The sequence below is a fragment of the Pinus tabuliformis genome, chromosome 9 (assembly GCF_031772625.1).
Source record: "Pinus tabuliformis cultivar Carrire ecotype Pingquan chromosome 9, CPIR1, whole genome shotgun sequence".
Lineage (NCBI taxonomy): Eukaryota > Viridiplantae > Streptophyta > Pinopsida > Pinales > Pinaceae > Pinus > Pinus tabuliformis.
The window spans coordinates 255,286,431-255,300,986 of record NC_142307.1 but is presented as its reverse complement, the minus strand read 5'-3'; positions in this window follow the sequence as shown (position 1 = coordinate 255,300,986).

Below are 14,556 nucleotides of genomic sequence, written 5' to 3'. Positions count from 1 at the left end.
TCTAGCAGCTCTTCACTAGTAATTTCCTCTTCTAGGGTGCCTCTTTTCCAGCTCAATGCATTGGCATACTGCTCAATCTCAGGCAACCTCATATGTGCATAGGTACCCAATTTGTATTTTATCCTCCTGAGGGAAAAAAAATGATTGGGGTTATAGGGTATCCATTCAAAACTAGTTTGCAGTTTGAGGGCCTCTAGGATCCTATCTGCCTCTCTCCATCCCTCCTCTCTTTTGTTATATAGGAAAGGGCCCAGCTGGCTCCTTACCTTCAACTGTGCCTTCTTGTTCTTGCTTTGGAAGTGGAGGTAGTCGGCATTCCCAAATTGCCTGAAGTATTCTAGGGCAAAAAGTCTCATAGGGACATACCTTGGCAGCCTATAAGGCTTCAACTCACAGCCATAAACTCTGATTACTGTGTGGTGTTGGTAAAAGTACCAATTACCAATGCTGTAGGTTTTGGAGAGATGGAGAACTCTCCTCATGTCATCAGTTAACCTTGGAGGAGAAACACCATACAACAATGTCATAGCTGGATGAATGAACAAGTCTATGAACTCACAGTATGTGTATGGTGATACAGAGGTGCAATGAAAAACTGAGGTCCAAAAGACAACTGACCTTGGATTCCCCTGGGCATTAACTTGCTTCAGGGGAATGAGGAAGCTGTCTGGTTGATAAAACAAGAATAGATGGTAAATGTATGAAGTGTATCTGAACAGTCTCTCCCTTTGAAGATTCATTAGCTGGTCATGGATCCTATCTGCAATATATGTGGCATAGTCATAATGTACAGCTGGAGGCTTTCCAGGAGAGAATATAGACAGCATTGCCATTATACTATCATCCACATCCTCCACTCCCCTGAACCCTAAGACATAGCTGATCAAATCCACTAGCATTCTGCCCAATTCATTTAAGTATGCATATCCAATAGGAGGAGTTCCGATGGCTTCAGCGCTTGGTTGTATGAACAGCTGATTGATTTTGATGATCTGGTCATTTGACAACTTAGTCCCCTTCTTTATCAAGTTCTGCATGTAGAGGGGGGTCAATGATTTTGCAGTGTGGAAATGCAGCATCTCATTTATGCTCTCTGGGGTGATATGGAACAGAATTGAGCCTGTGGGGCTAAGAACAGTTCTTTGGCATGGATCATAGCACTCCTGGCATCTGTGGATCAATTCTGGCATAGGATTTACCTGAGGGAGGTTGTAGATGGGCAAGTTTGAGTCCCAAATCCCTAGGATATCAGCTCCACTAAGGTGTTGGGCTTTCAACTCATTTAGCATCTGGATATTATATTTAGAGCCTAACAGAAAATAGTCTAACATCTGATAATCCACATCTCCCAGAGCTTTCCATTCTAACTCCCTTTGAGGGGTATTGAGAGGCTTGATGTTCAGTGCAATTGGAGTTTCCATGGTTTCCTAAGCTTCTGACTTGCAGGTGAACTGGTTGAAGTAAGCAGAACAACACAGAGGTGATTCCTTACAATGGAAGTGTGAATTTTAAGGACCAGAGGGTGAATTGAGCACACAGCAATTGAAACACTGTTTAGCGGATTGATAAAAACAAATAGCAGGGCTGACCAGAACTTTTCTATGGTGAATTTAGCCAGCAGAGGTTTCTAGCTCACGATTGCGCGAGCTACCTGTGAATTAAGGTTGATTAAGTCAAATGCAGGTTTTGCAGACTGTTTGTTGCCTTGCCAGAGGGAAATAGGTACAGGTTACTGGATACCAAATGGTGAATTTAGTGTTTTAACACTCCCTTAACTGTTTGTTTGTAGAAATTTGGATAAAAACCAGGTGCAAAGAATGATTTCAAGAAATACCTTGCGGATTGCCAATCACAGTCGCAAATGCAGGTACGACGGAGGCGCCCGCGGTTTCAGAGTCGAACTGTGCAGGTTGGCGCTGGTATGGTCGTCAAATACATGCAGAAACAACAACAGTCTCTTTCGGCAAAAGTAGAAAAAAGACGAAATTTTGGCCTAAAAATAGATTTTTGGCAATATTGGCGCATTTTTGGGATGACGTCAGCATGACGTCATCGGGTGGGGTCGGAGTCGGATGACATCATCATGACGTCACCGGGTGATGTGGCAGGTCCTGGTTGGTCCATGGATATGCTGAAGTGGCGGACATGTCAGCGAAGGGACGGACGAATGAGGTGATGCGACGGCGGGGTGGCAGCGACGTGGCTCTGACGTGGGCATGACATGGGACCAGCAAAACCGGGCGGTAAGTGAAACAGTGGTAACGGTTTTCTCGGACCGCTTACAATACGGCCCCGGTTTTGTCAGAGGCCGACCCGAGAGACTGAGAAGGTGACGCGTGGCCGAGGACTGACGTAACCCTTCGTCATTTTCTCGGGTGCTAACTGTCGGGCGTCGGGACCAACCCGATATGCATAAGGGCCGTCCGATCAGAGGCGCTCGATCGGACGGCTGACGGGTTGATGAAGTGATCGAGCGATACAGAAGGGGGGCGGGATTTAAAAAATATATTTTTTGGGATGCGCGCTTAGCGGAAGACCATTGGGGTATGAAGGACTTCGATGGTTTTTTAATATATTTTCAATAAAACCAATATAGCGCCCGAACCATTGGATAACTTAAAAATGGGTTTTTTATGAATAGTTTTGTCAAAATGCACCCGGTGCTTAGACTTTGGATAAAGGAGAAAAGTGGGTTTTTAGAGTATTTTTGCCAATGAAGTGAGTTAACGGGACAAAAGGGGTTTTTAGCAAGGTTTTTGGGGATTTTTTGGGTTTTTTCTGAGCAGAGGGAAGGTGAGAGCTTAGGGGAAAGGTTTTTGCTCATAACCAGAGGTTAGAGCAGCCCCAGGACAGGGTTGACCACAGTCCCAGGTGGACTAAAGTCTCCCTTTAGACAGACATATTTAGCTATAATGCTAAAAGGAGGATATTTATAGAATGCTTTGGGGGTTTATACACCATGGTGTTAATAATACTAGGGAAAGGGTAACATAGGGGAATTACATAATAGAGTTAGAGTTAATATGGGGGAATATGTGAATGAGGGGGAAAATCACTAAGTTTACTTGAAACTTACTTAGTTTAGGGAGTAGATCAAAATGAAAAGAATTTTTAGACAAGAAATGTGGCTTTTCAATGAATAAAACCACCATCAAACCTCAAGTTTTCTAAGCAATTCAATTGATGAGGGGATGTTAGTAATGAGTGGGAAAAGGGATAATTGGGAAGTTAGACATGCTTCTTTGTTTTTCTTTTCTCATCTTGACCATCAAGGTTAGATCTGAAATAAATACCACTTCTGCAACCCCATCTACTTACCCAGCTACTTTTCCTAGCATTTTTTGTTTCTTCTTGGAGGGTGCACTTAGGCTTGCAGACCCTTACTTGCCTTTTCTTTTCTTTGGCTTTTTCTTCTGTTTTTCCTATCTACTTCTACCCTTATTTCTTCCAAGGTCCCAGATTAAGCTGTTGGGAGCCTTTTCTTCTCTACCTGAACTACTTGTCTGCCAAGATTAAACAGTTTGGACAGACTCCTTTCTCTATTCTACAACTGAAAATTTAAAACATGACATGATCCAGTTTAGACTATTGGAACATCCATCAAAATTTGAGTCCATACCAAGCTATAAGCACAACTTGTATTCTTATGGAAATATGTGATCTTTGCATCATCAAAGCAGAGCATATTTGGACCTTTTCAGTGCCAATCATGAAATATGAAACCTATTGGTATAGGTAGCTAACAGTGGCTCCACATGGGGATGGTGTTTCATTTGAAAGACCAAGAACAGCAGGTCAGATTGCCTTGCTCCTTGACTGCTCTTGCCAATCTTGAAGTTTGCTGCTTTGAAATGCCAAAATTGTGTGCTTCTCTTCTTGGTAGACCTCTGATTCTATTCACCTTTTGCTGGCAGTTTTAAGAAAACTTTGAGAAATTGCATTTTTACATGTTGACAGAAAATAATATATACATCTGGATATGTACAAGGGAAGACTCAGGCTGCACTTATGGGTGATATTCAAAATAGTGCTTCAGCATCCTGCCATTCACAGGACCTTCATCCAAATCAGTTTCATTTAGACTCTTAAGGAAATAAGTGTTGTTTCCTTGTACTGCTTGGACAGCAAATGGTCCTCTCCAAAGGGAATCAAATTTTCCATGTTTTCCTTTATCCTCTCTTCTTGAATCCCACTTGAGGACTTTGTCACCAATGTTGAAATCTTCTGCCTTAGTTCTTCTATCAAAGGCCTTCTTTAATTTTTCTTGTAGAACTTGAACTCTGCTGAAAACTTGGTCTCTAGTTTGTTGTAAACATATGATTTGATTGATTCTTCTTTGCATATCATTTGGTTCAGCTTGGCTTTCTTGAAGAAGTTTCATAACAGTCACTCCTAGTGATGAAGGAAATTTGGCCTCTAATCCATAAACCAACTCATATGGGCTGGTCCCAATTGATCTTTTGGTTGTTAGTCTATCTGCCCATAGGGCATTCACAAGCTTCTTATGCCAGTTCTTTTTGTTCTCTTCTAGCACTTTCTTTATGATGTTTACCAGACTTTTATTTGATGACTCAGCAAGGCCATTTCCTTGGGGATAGTATGCAGTAGAATGGCCCAAGGTGATGTGAAATTTATGGCAGAAGTTCACCATTTTCTTGGATCTGAAAGCAGCAGCATTGTCTGTTATTATTTTATCAGGGCAGCCAAATCTGGCCAGTATGTTGTTCTCCAAGAACTGAATGATAGTGGAATCATTTGCTTGTCTGCATGGAGCAGCTTCGATCCACTTGGTGAAGTAGTCTGTAGCTGTTAAGATCCATCTATGTTGGCCTGAAGATGAGGGATGAATTTCCCCAATGAAATCCAAGCCCCATTGTTGAAAAGGTCTCTCTGTTGCAATAGGCCTTAAGGGAAGTGGAAGCAACTGTCTCTTTCCCTCAAACACTTGACATTTATGACATGAGGTAGTGAATTTCTTGACATCAGAGAACATGGTGGGCCAGTAGTACCCATCTCTTAGTATTTTATCCACAGTGGACTTCCAATACAAGTGTCCACCACAGTCACCTGCATGAAATTCCTTTATGATATGGTCAGTTTCATTCTCAACTAGGTAGTTTAGCAATATGCCTTCATGGTTTTTCCACAATAGATTTCCATCCATAACACAGAATTTAGAAGCTTTCATTTTTAGGAACCTACATTTAGTTCTGGACAATCCTGGGGGAGCACACAGGTTTTGCAATACATAACATATATCAGAGTACCAAGGGGATTATTCAAAGGCTACATTGATCTTTGGAGTCGCCAGCCCCGGTTCACTGTCCAGCTGGTTGATGTCTAAGGCTTGGAAATTTGCTTCTGTCATTAATTTGGCCAAGCCTTGCCCTTTTATTAGTTTTGTAGGTATTATCTCGATATCAAATTCCAAGATGTTGGCAATCCACTTTCCTCTTCTGCCTTCTAAGTTTTCTTGGGTGAGAATGTCTTTGACAATAGGACTTGGTACATAAGCTATAACATGTGAATAAAGGATGTAAATCCTAAAGTCCTTAATGGCTTTGACTAAAGCATAAGCTTTCTTTTCCATGATTTGATACTTTAAAGGTGCATCTCTAAGAGCTTTGCTAAAGAAAGCAATTGGCTTCTCATTTCCTTGGTCATCTTTTTGCAATAAAACAACAGCAATAGTATGCTGGGAGGCAAAAGAGAAAATGATAAATTCTCTGTCAAACTGAGGATTGGTCAACACTGGGGTTTGGGTAAGGGCTAGTTTTATACCTTCAAAGGCTTGATTGGCTTCAACAGTCCATTTGACTTTTGAATCTTTCTTTAGCATGTTATTTAATAATCTGATTAGTTCTGCTAAGTTTGGGATAAACCTTCTCAAGAAATTGATTTTTCCCAAGAATCCTTGCAACTCTTTGACATTTCTTGGGTGGGGCATTTATAGGATAGCCTGTATCCTATCTGGGTCAATTCTAATGCCATCTTTAGAAATTATGTGGCCCGATAGCTTACCTTCCTCTAAACCAAACAGGGATTTCTTGGGATTCAAGGAAATTCCATATTTTCTGCATTTTAGGAAGATCTGTCTCAAATGTTTTATATGTTCTTGGTCTGATTTTGAGAAAGGTGTAAGGTCATCAAGGTAAATGACTAAAAAGTCATGAATCTCCTTGGCAAAAGCAATATCCATGGCTCTTTGAAAAGTTTCCCCTGCGTTTTTTAATCCAAAAGGCATCTTTACATATTTGAAAGTTCCCCATGGGGTAGTGAATGTCGTTTTGTCTTGATCATCAGGGTGTACAAGGATTTGATTGAAGCCTGAAAATCCATCCAGTAATGAGATCCTTGAGGCCCCTACCACTCTTTGGAGAATGTGATCCATCTTGGGTAATGGATAGTTGTCTTTGAGGGACACTTGGTTCAGATTCCTTAAGTCCACACACAGCCTAATTTCACCAGTCTTCTTTCTTGTAGGGACTAAGTTGGAGATCCATTCAGAGAATCTGATTGGTGCTATGATGCCAGCCTTGAAAATTTTCTGTACCTCTTGTTCCATTGCTGGGAGAAGCATAGGATTGATTCTCCTCAATTTTTGTTTAAAGGGCTTTTGATCAGGTTTGAGAGGGATTGTATGTTGGATAACAGAGGTGTCATAGGACTTTAGGTCCTCATAACTCCATGCAAAGACATCCTGGAACTCTTTAAAGAGGTCAATGTAGTTAGGCTTTTGGTCAGGAGGTAAAGAAGCAGAAAATTTGATTATTTTGGGTTTGTCAATTGTACCTATGTTGCATTCTGCAATGGCTGCATTTAAGGGCTGCATTTTTGGTTTTCCGGGGATATCATTTGAGTCAAAGATGTCTTCTAGTGGAGTTAGGCCTGTTGGTAGAAAATTGTCTTTCAGCTGTATGATTTCAGCTTCAGCATTGGCCACTTCCTCACAATTGATTGATTGAATTTGCTGAATGTTTTCTTTGTTGAAAATAGTTGGATTTAGCATTTGTTTTGCTGTTCTAGGTGATATTGGGTGAGTAGTTTTTTGAAACTGTATTTGTGATGGACTTGCTCTTTCAAGTATTTGTGATTGACTTGCTGTATCAAGTATTTGTGATTGACTTGCTGTGTCAAGTATTTGTGATTGACTTGCTGTGTCAGTGTCAATATTTAATCCTGCAAATTCTTGCTGCAGAGTTAAAAAATGGTTTATTTTCTTGTCATCCTCAAATACTTGCCAATCATTAACATTGTTTGGAATGGAGGGTCTGTGTTTTACCTCAGCTGTAAAACAATGATGGGGCTCAAAAGGCAGCTTGCATGTACTTGCAAATGTGGCTAAACTATGAGCATGCAGATTGTGGGTTCTAGGAATTTTAGTGATTTGGAATTCAGAGAAAAAGTTTAGTACCTCAGCAACAGCAGACCTATAAGTCCTTAGTCTTTTGTCATTGGTGACAAAATTTCCCTTCACTTGTTGGATAACTAAATCTGAATCACCCATGATTGAAACCCTGGCAGCTTGTAAGAACTTTACTAACTTGAGGCCTAGTAAAAGAGCTTCATATTCTGCCATGTTATTAGTACATCTGAAGTTTAATCTATAGGCTCTGCCCTCTGCATGACTATTTTCTTTATTGTGTAACCAAACTCCAGCTCCTGCTCCTAACTTGTTGACTGAGCCATCAAATTCAAGGAACCATAGAATATCCTGTTGGGAAGGAGATTTAATGATCTGTTCATGGGCTGGCACAGTAAGTTGAAGTTGTGGTTTTTCATCTGGCTTGTATTTTAGGACAGTCTCATCATTTGATTGGATATTCTTGATACTTAGAACGGAAGCAGTATCTAGTGTTTGATTGACTGTTGTTTCATGGGTGGTAATTTTTTCATTTGAGTCTTCCTCCGGTATGAGTATCTTGGTTTCAACCTCACCTTTTGAGGGAGTTGTGTTGTCAATGAAGAGAATGTATGAGTCTATGTCTGAATGGACAGCATATATGGGAAAGTTTTGAGGCTTTTCTTCACTGCTGACCATATATTTCATGAGTGTTTCTCTGTACAGTCTTTTTGGTTGCCCAAAAACAGAGATGGTGGCATATGACATGTCTAATTGTAGGGAACCTTGGAGTTTGGCTCCCCATAATCTTGATAACAACATCCCATACTTAGGTGGGATATCAGCAACAACCACATCCATTAGGATTGTTTTGTTTGGGTATTGAACCAGAGACACACATAAATCTTTTATGAGACCCAGACACTTGACTTGGCTGGAGTCAAAGGAAAATAGGTCCTTGTATGGTCTTGTTATGTCTAGATTCAATCTCTCCATGACTGCTTTTGGCATGAGATTGTGAGAGGCACCTGAGTCAAACATTGCATTATGTAATATTTTATCATGAATATGTAAACTGACATAGAAAGGTAATACCCCTGTGACTACCATTTTTCCATCCACTTCTGGGCCAAACAGGAGTTCTGGGGTGTCATCCAGCACATTGACATCATCTTTGTTGCTAGTGAGTTGAAGGGACTTCTTAATTTGTAGTTTATAGATGTCATGCTTGGCTAGTTCTGAGAGAGGGATTGCTATTTTTAGTTTGCCAATTTCAGTTTCTAGGTCAAAAGGTTTTTCAGATTGGGTCTTGGGGTTATGGATAACAGTCCTTTCCTTGTTCATTAAATCTTCTTCTTGATTTTTATCTTGGCTTTGGGACTTGCCTCTTTTACTCATCTCTTGGGGAGTGACATTCAAATTAGGCTGAGAAGGTGAAGTGGCCACAGGCTGCTGTTTTAAGGACAGTGGTTCAGTGATCTCTTCAATAATCACTTCTTCTACAGGTGAATTTGTTTTGTCATTAGTTTCTGTGACTATGGCTCTTTTAGGCTGCTGATTATCCTTTATCTTTTCAGGCTGATTTACATTCACAATTCTGCTCCTTAGCTTGTACTGTTTATGGACTTCGTAGACAGCAGTATCATATCCTTGTTTGAAGTCAAAGGATTCACTTGATTTAGTTTGGAACATTTTGATTTCATCATCCTTATGATCTTCTTGTGTTAAGAAAACTTGACTTTCACCATCTAGACCCATTAAATTAATCTCAGGATCTTCATTGGGCTCTATTGATGTGGAAGTTTCTGCATAATTTTCTTGGAAAGGGGGTCTTATGTCTTGGTCAGCACTGGCCTTGCCAACATTTGGGTTTTGAGTTCTCCTAAAATTTGGATTCCTAGGAGGGTTGTTTTGTGGTGCTTCCCATGATGATTTTCTTTCAACCGATTCCACTCTATCACCCAATCTTTTCATTCCAGTGAGAATTGCATCTAGCTTTTGATCAAAGGCAGAGGGTTCCTCTTTGAAAGCAGTCCTCTTTTCCAACCTTGCCCTGTTTCTTTTGGCAATTAGGTTTGCTTCCACTGTGACAGCAACCCTTTGGGCTTCTGCAAGGGATTGAGGATCTCTTTCCTTCAACTGATAGGCCATGTCCGGGTCAAAACCATCAGGGAATTTGTACAAGGCTAAATCAGGAGGAGGTCTTAAATTTTGTGGAATCGCGTTATATACATTGTTAAATCTTGCACAATACTCCAAAACAGTCTCTTGGGGACCTCTTTTGATTGTGTCATACTCCCCAAGTATGTGCAGAGGATCTTTCTTCTTCTCCCATCTACTAGTAAAGGCTTGATATAGTTCATCAGGAGTTGTGATGGAATTTGCATTCAGGGACCTAAACCAAGTTCTTACATCCCCAGTTAGGCTTTGAACAAACATCCTCATTCTGACACTGTCATCATCTATTTCATAGGTCTCAAAATGGTCTTGCATCCTCTTAGCATGCTGGACAGCTGTCAGAGGGCCGTTGGAGTCAAAATATGAGATTTTGGTTTGGTAATGTTGGGGTAGAGCTGCAGCATTAGCTGGTATTTGCAAGGGTGCATACCTGTTAGCCATATTTACAGGGTTTAGAGGATTAACAGGGGTAGCTGGGATAATAGGAACAGTGGGTATCACTGGGGTGATAAGTAGTGGTGAACCTAGAGTGTTGGTCAAAGGGATATGTGCAGTGGATGACGATGTGAGAGGAGGACTCTGAGATGTGGATGGTGAACTAGGGGAACTAGGGGTAGACCGGAAAAGGACCTTGCATGGGGTAGAGATAAGGTTGGGATGATCTGAATCTGAGGTTAAATCAGCAGGCTGCTCCTGCCTTTGCTGCCTCTTAATGTTTCTAAGGATGGTATTTGGATTATCAACAATGATGGGTGGATTAGGGTCAGGATTTTCCCTGGTATGTCGTGGATTTTTCTTGGGAGCCAGCTTCTAACTGTTTTTTAGGATTTTATAGGAAGTTTTTTATACTTGCAAGGACTGGATAAAGATTTTGGAATGGCTATATATATTTCAAAGCTGAGATGAAGACTCACTGAAAAAGCTCTTCCCTAAAAGCTGTTTATGTAATACAGAAACAGTTTTGAAGGCCTCCTGACTGATTTCAGGCTCGATTTGCAGCTTTGAGAGATGTATAGAAATTGGAAAATCCTAAGAATTCCCCAGCGGAGTCGCCATTTATGTTAACACCCAGGTTGTTCCCTTTGACTCTAAGGGAATACGGCCGGGGTAACCACTAACCAATCTTTGGATTACAGTGCCTAGCCACACTGTAATCAGAGAGGGCTCTCTCTTTATAATTTGTCTCTGTTCTGTGGAGATTTTAGGCTAGCTATGAAATAAGGGTGTTTAGTTTTATGCTTTGGTTGAAGGATATCTTTCTGTATTTGAAGTGTGCAATCTGCAGATGAGTTTATTTCATCGGGCAATGGAGTCTGTGGCTACAAGTGTTTAGAAATCTTGAGGTGATTTACTGAAATTACAGGGCCATTTAAATGCTTCATATAACAAAGTTAGATCATGATGGTGACATGTGAACAACCAGTGGAAAGCATTTAAGAATTTTCCACTAAAGCTGGGGTGTGGAGAAGAGATAGATGCCTCAGGAGCAAACTTGAATTCCTGAAAATATTTATCACAGTGAGAGATATAGCTTGAAAGGGTAGCAATTAAGAATTACACCTTATTTACTGTATCTGGAAGAAAACATTTATAGCAGCTTAGATTGAGTTCAGGGTAATCTGTGATTAAATCCTGAAACTATTCTTTTACTTTGCCATTAAGTGTAAAACTCAGAAACATGAAAGAAAATGAAAGACTAGAAAACATTTAACGCAGAGGTTTAAAGAAGACTTATTGTGCTATGAAACATGCAGGAATCCTATAACATTCAGCCAGCCACCACAGTGCATCAAGGGACACAGAGCTTTGGAAATTCCATCCACCTTTTGTATTATTTCTCTGAGAGTTGTACAGCAATAGAAATATAGAAGTGAAATCAACAACAACCCCTTGCCAACTCATGCGAAGGGGACTTTATAGAAATGTTTATACAAAATATCTCAGGCATTGAGTCATCTGAGAGAGAAATATCTTCATTACTTCGTACAACAAAGTAGAAAAGAAGTTATTACAGCTTTGAATATAACATAACTGCTCTTTAAGTCTGTCAGAGGATATTTTGACCTTTGGAGGTCACTGAGTCGGTTGGAACACTTTGCTTTAATGCTGGAAAATGTGCCTTTGCGTTGTTGTGTTGTATCTTCTCGGCCGTGCCACCTATGACTGTGCTTGCTGCTGTGGTGACCAAATAGCCCTGTTGAGTTGGCTCAACCTTTCATCTTTCCTTTGTATGCTGATTTACCAAAATTTTCCCTGTGTATGATCACTTATAAATTTGCAAAAACTTGATAATACAGGTTCTGGTTTGATAATATTAGCTGTGTCAATCTATCCCAGACTTCTTGTGTGGGAAATTGGTGCTTCACAATTCCCTCTATGGTTTCATCTGCTTCTGTATATTTATAGAAATTTGGAGGCACATCGAACAGATGATTGATCTCGTTCATGACGAAGAACAGGTTTTCCACCCTATTGTAGAGAGTCTGCCCTGATGCTGGCCCTGATTCTGCTGAAGTGCTGGGCTGTCCTACAATTTGACTTGCAGCAAAGGCATTGACCCTTTTAGCATAATTTTCATGGGTAAGCAGTCTTCCCACACTGCTTAGTATGCTGGGGAGGCCTCTGCTTTGTAATACATGAAACCTGTCCATGAACCTATTGATTTCGGTCTGCATATCTTGGGTTCTCCTTTCTAATGTTCCAACCAGGTTTCTTAATGTCAGGACCCTTTTACCCATTGAGATTGTCTCAGTCCTGTGAGCAATTCCCATAGTGGTCAGTTGAGAGCTTGTCCTGTTATTTAATATGTTGATCATCCTATTGGCAGCATCAGGAATGTTGCCAAGGCTTGCTCTTGCTCTGTGTATCTCCCTATTTGCCTTTGTAATGAGCGCTGACTGCTCATCTATGGTCTCAATGAATTGCCACTGATCAGTAATGGACTGGCCAATATTGGCCCATAGGACTGTTTTGAGCTCTGCTGTCACCTTATCAAGTGAGAGCTCTTTGTCAAGCTCAGTTATTCTCTTTTTGAGAGCTTTTATATCTCTTTCTTTCTCAGCCACATTCTGTTTGCTCTTATCATACCTTTCATTTACTTTAGCCAAAGATTCTTTGGCTTGATTAAGCTCTAACATTTGAGCTTCCAGGACTTGAATTTCATTTTGAAGCTTCTGCATATCCAGACTATGAGTCTGCTCTGTTGTTGGTGCAGCTGTCGATGTAGTTGGTGCTGTTGGTTCTGTTTTTTGAGGAGGAGTAGCAGTAGTTGGAGCAGCTTCCTCAAGGTTGATTACTTCAGGAGGAGGCTGGGAGGTTTGACCTTCCTCTCTTTGTTTCAAGGCTGCCTGTAATGCTGCCTTTGCAGCCTCTGATTCTCCCAGCTTTTCTTGAGTTTGGATTAGCTGCTTGTACAGAGATACCAACAAGGTTGTGGCCTCTTGATCATGTCTTTGCTGGGCAACATCATCTGTTTGAGGGTGAATTGTGGCTGGGAGTTTGATCTTTCTCCTCAAAGCTGCCATGTCTGCATCCCTCAACTTTAATATCTCTTGTATGCCCTTGATATCTTTGGGATCATGCCCAATCTCTATGATGGTGTCTTCTAAGGACCTAATTCTGTTGTCCTTTTCTTGAGAGGATGCTTTCTCCAACTCAAGCTGAGCAGCTATGTTGTTAAGGCTATTCTCTAGCCTATAGTTATCAAATGTTTTGTCTGCCAAGGAGGCATACACCATCTCACCCGTTTGCTTATGCAGTTCTATTTTGTCCATTGGGTGGATATCCTTGGCAAGGACCTCAAGGTTGGTCCTCAAATAGTCAGAGGCAGATTGGGGCTGCAATGCTGTTGGCATAAAATGACTCATGATCATTTTTCCATCCTGCACATCATATGCAGACATGAGTCTTTGTTGATTGGTGGGAGCCATTTTCAACAAATGGTTATACAGCTGTATTTTGATGGGCTCACTTCTCCTCTTAATGTCGATGAACTGTTGTTTAATGTTGAGTTCACCTTCCCTTTGCTAACTTGAGGAACTCACTTCTCCTCCCATTGCTCTGTCCTGTTCCTGTTGAAGGGAACTTGCTGATGCTTCCCTACTGGGTGGGACCATACCAAAAGACTGTCCCGTTGGCATTTCTTCCTCTGAGAAGGGATTGATTCTCTGTCTTTTCTCCCCATGAGTTGTTGATGTTGTAAGGGGAGTCTCTCTGTCCCTTTTCCTGCTTGTATCCTCCTTTTGCGGAGCTTGGAGGATTGATGCCTCAGCTGAAGTTTCTTGCCTTGAAGGCACAATTTGTTTAGTGGATTTAGGGGCTTCTGCTGTTTGCTCTTGTTGGACAGGCTACTCCTGTCTTTGTTCTTCTTGTTGTTGGTGTTGTGTTTGTTGCTGCACTTCCTGCTGCATCATTTCTTCTTGTTGTTGCACTAGTGTTTCCATTTGCTCTTCAGTCATAGGAGGTGGTTGTTCCATCTGCTTTTCTTTGCCTTTGCTGGATGTCTGTGGAGTATTCATGGTAGCTTGCTGATGTGTTGTTGAGGATGAGGCTGCTGCTCCAAGTTGTCTTTGATATGAGAGGGGGACCTGTTCACAAGTTTCCAAGTCAGCTTCTTTTTGAATATTTCTAGCCTCTCTTTCTAGCAGCTCTTCACTAGTAATTTCCTCTTCTAGGGTGCCTCTTTTCTAGCTCAATGCATTGGCATACTGCTCAATCTCAGGCAGCCTCATATGTGCATAGGTACCCAATTTGTATTTTATCCTCCTGAGGGAAACAAAATGATTGGGGTCATAGGGTATCCATTCAAAACTAGTTTGCAGTTTGAGGGCCTCTAGGATCCTATCTGCCTCTCTCCATCCCTCCTCTCTTTTGTTATATAGGAAAGGGCCCAACTGGCTCCTTACCTTCAACTGTGCCTTCTTGTTCTTGCTTTGGAAGTGGAGGTAGTCGGCATTCCCAAATTGCCTGAAGCATTCTAGGGCAAAAAGTCTCATAGGGACATACCTTGGCAGCCTATAAGGCTTCAACTCACAGCC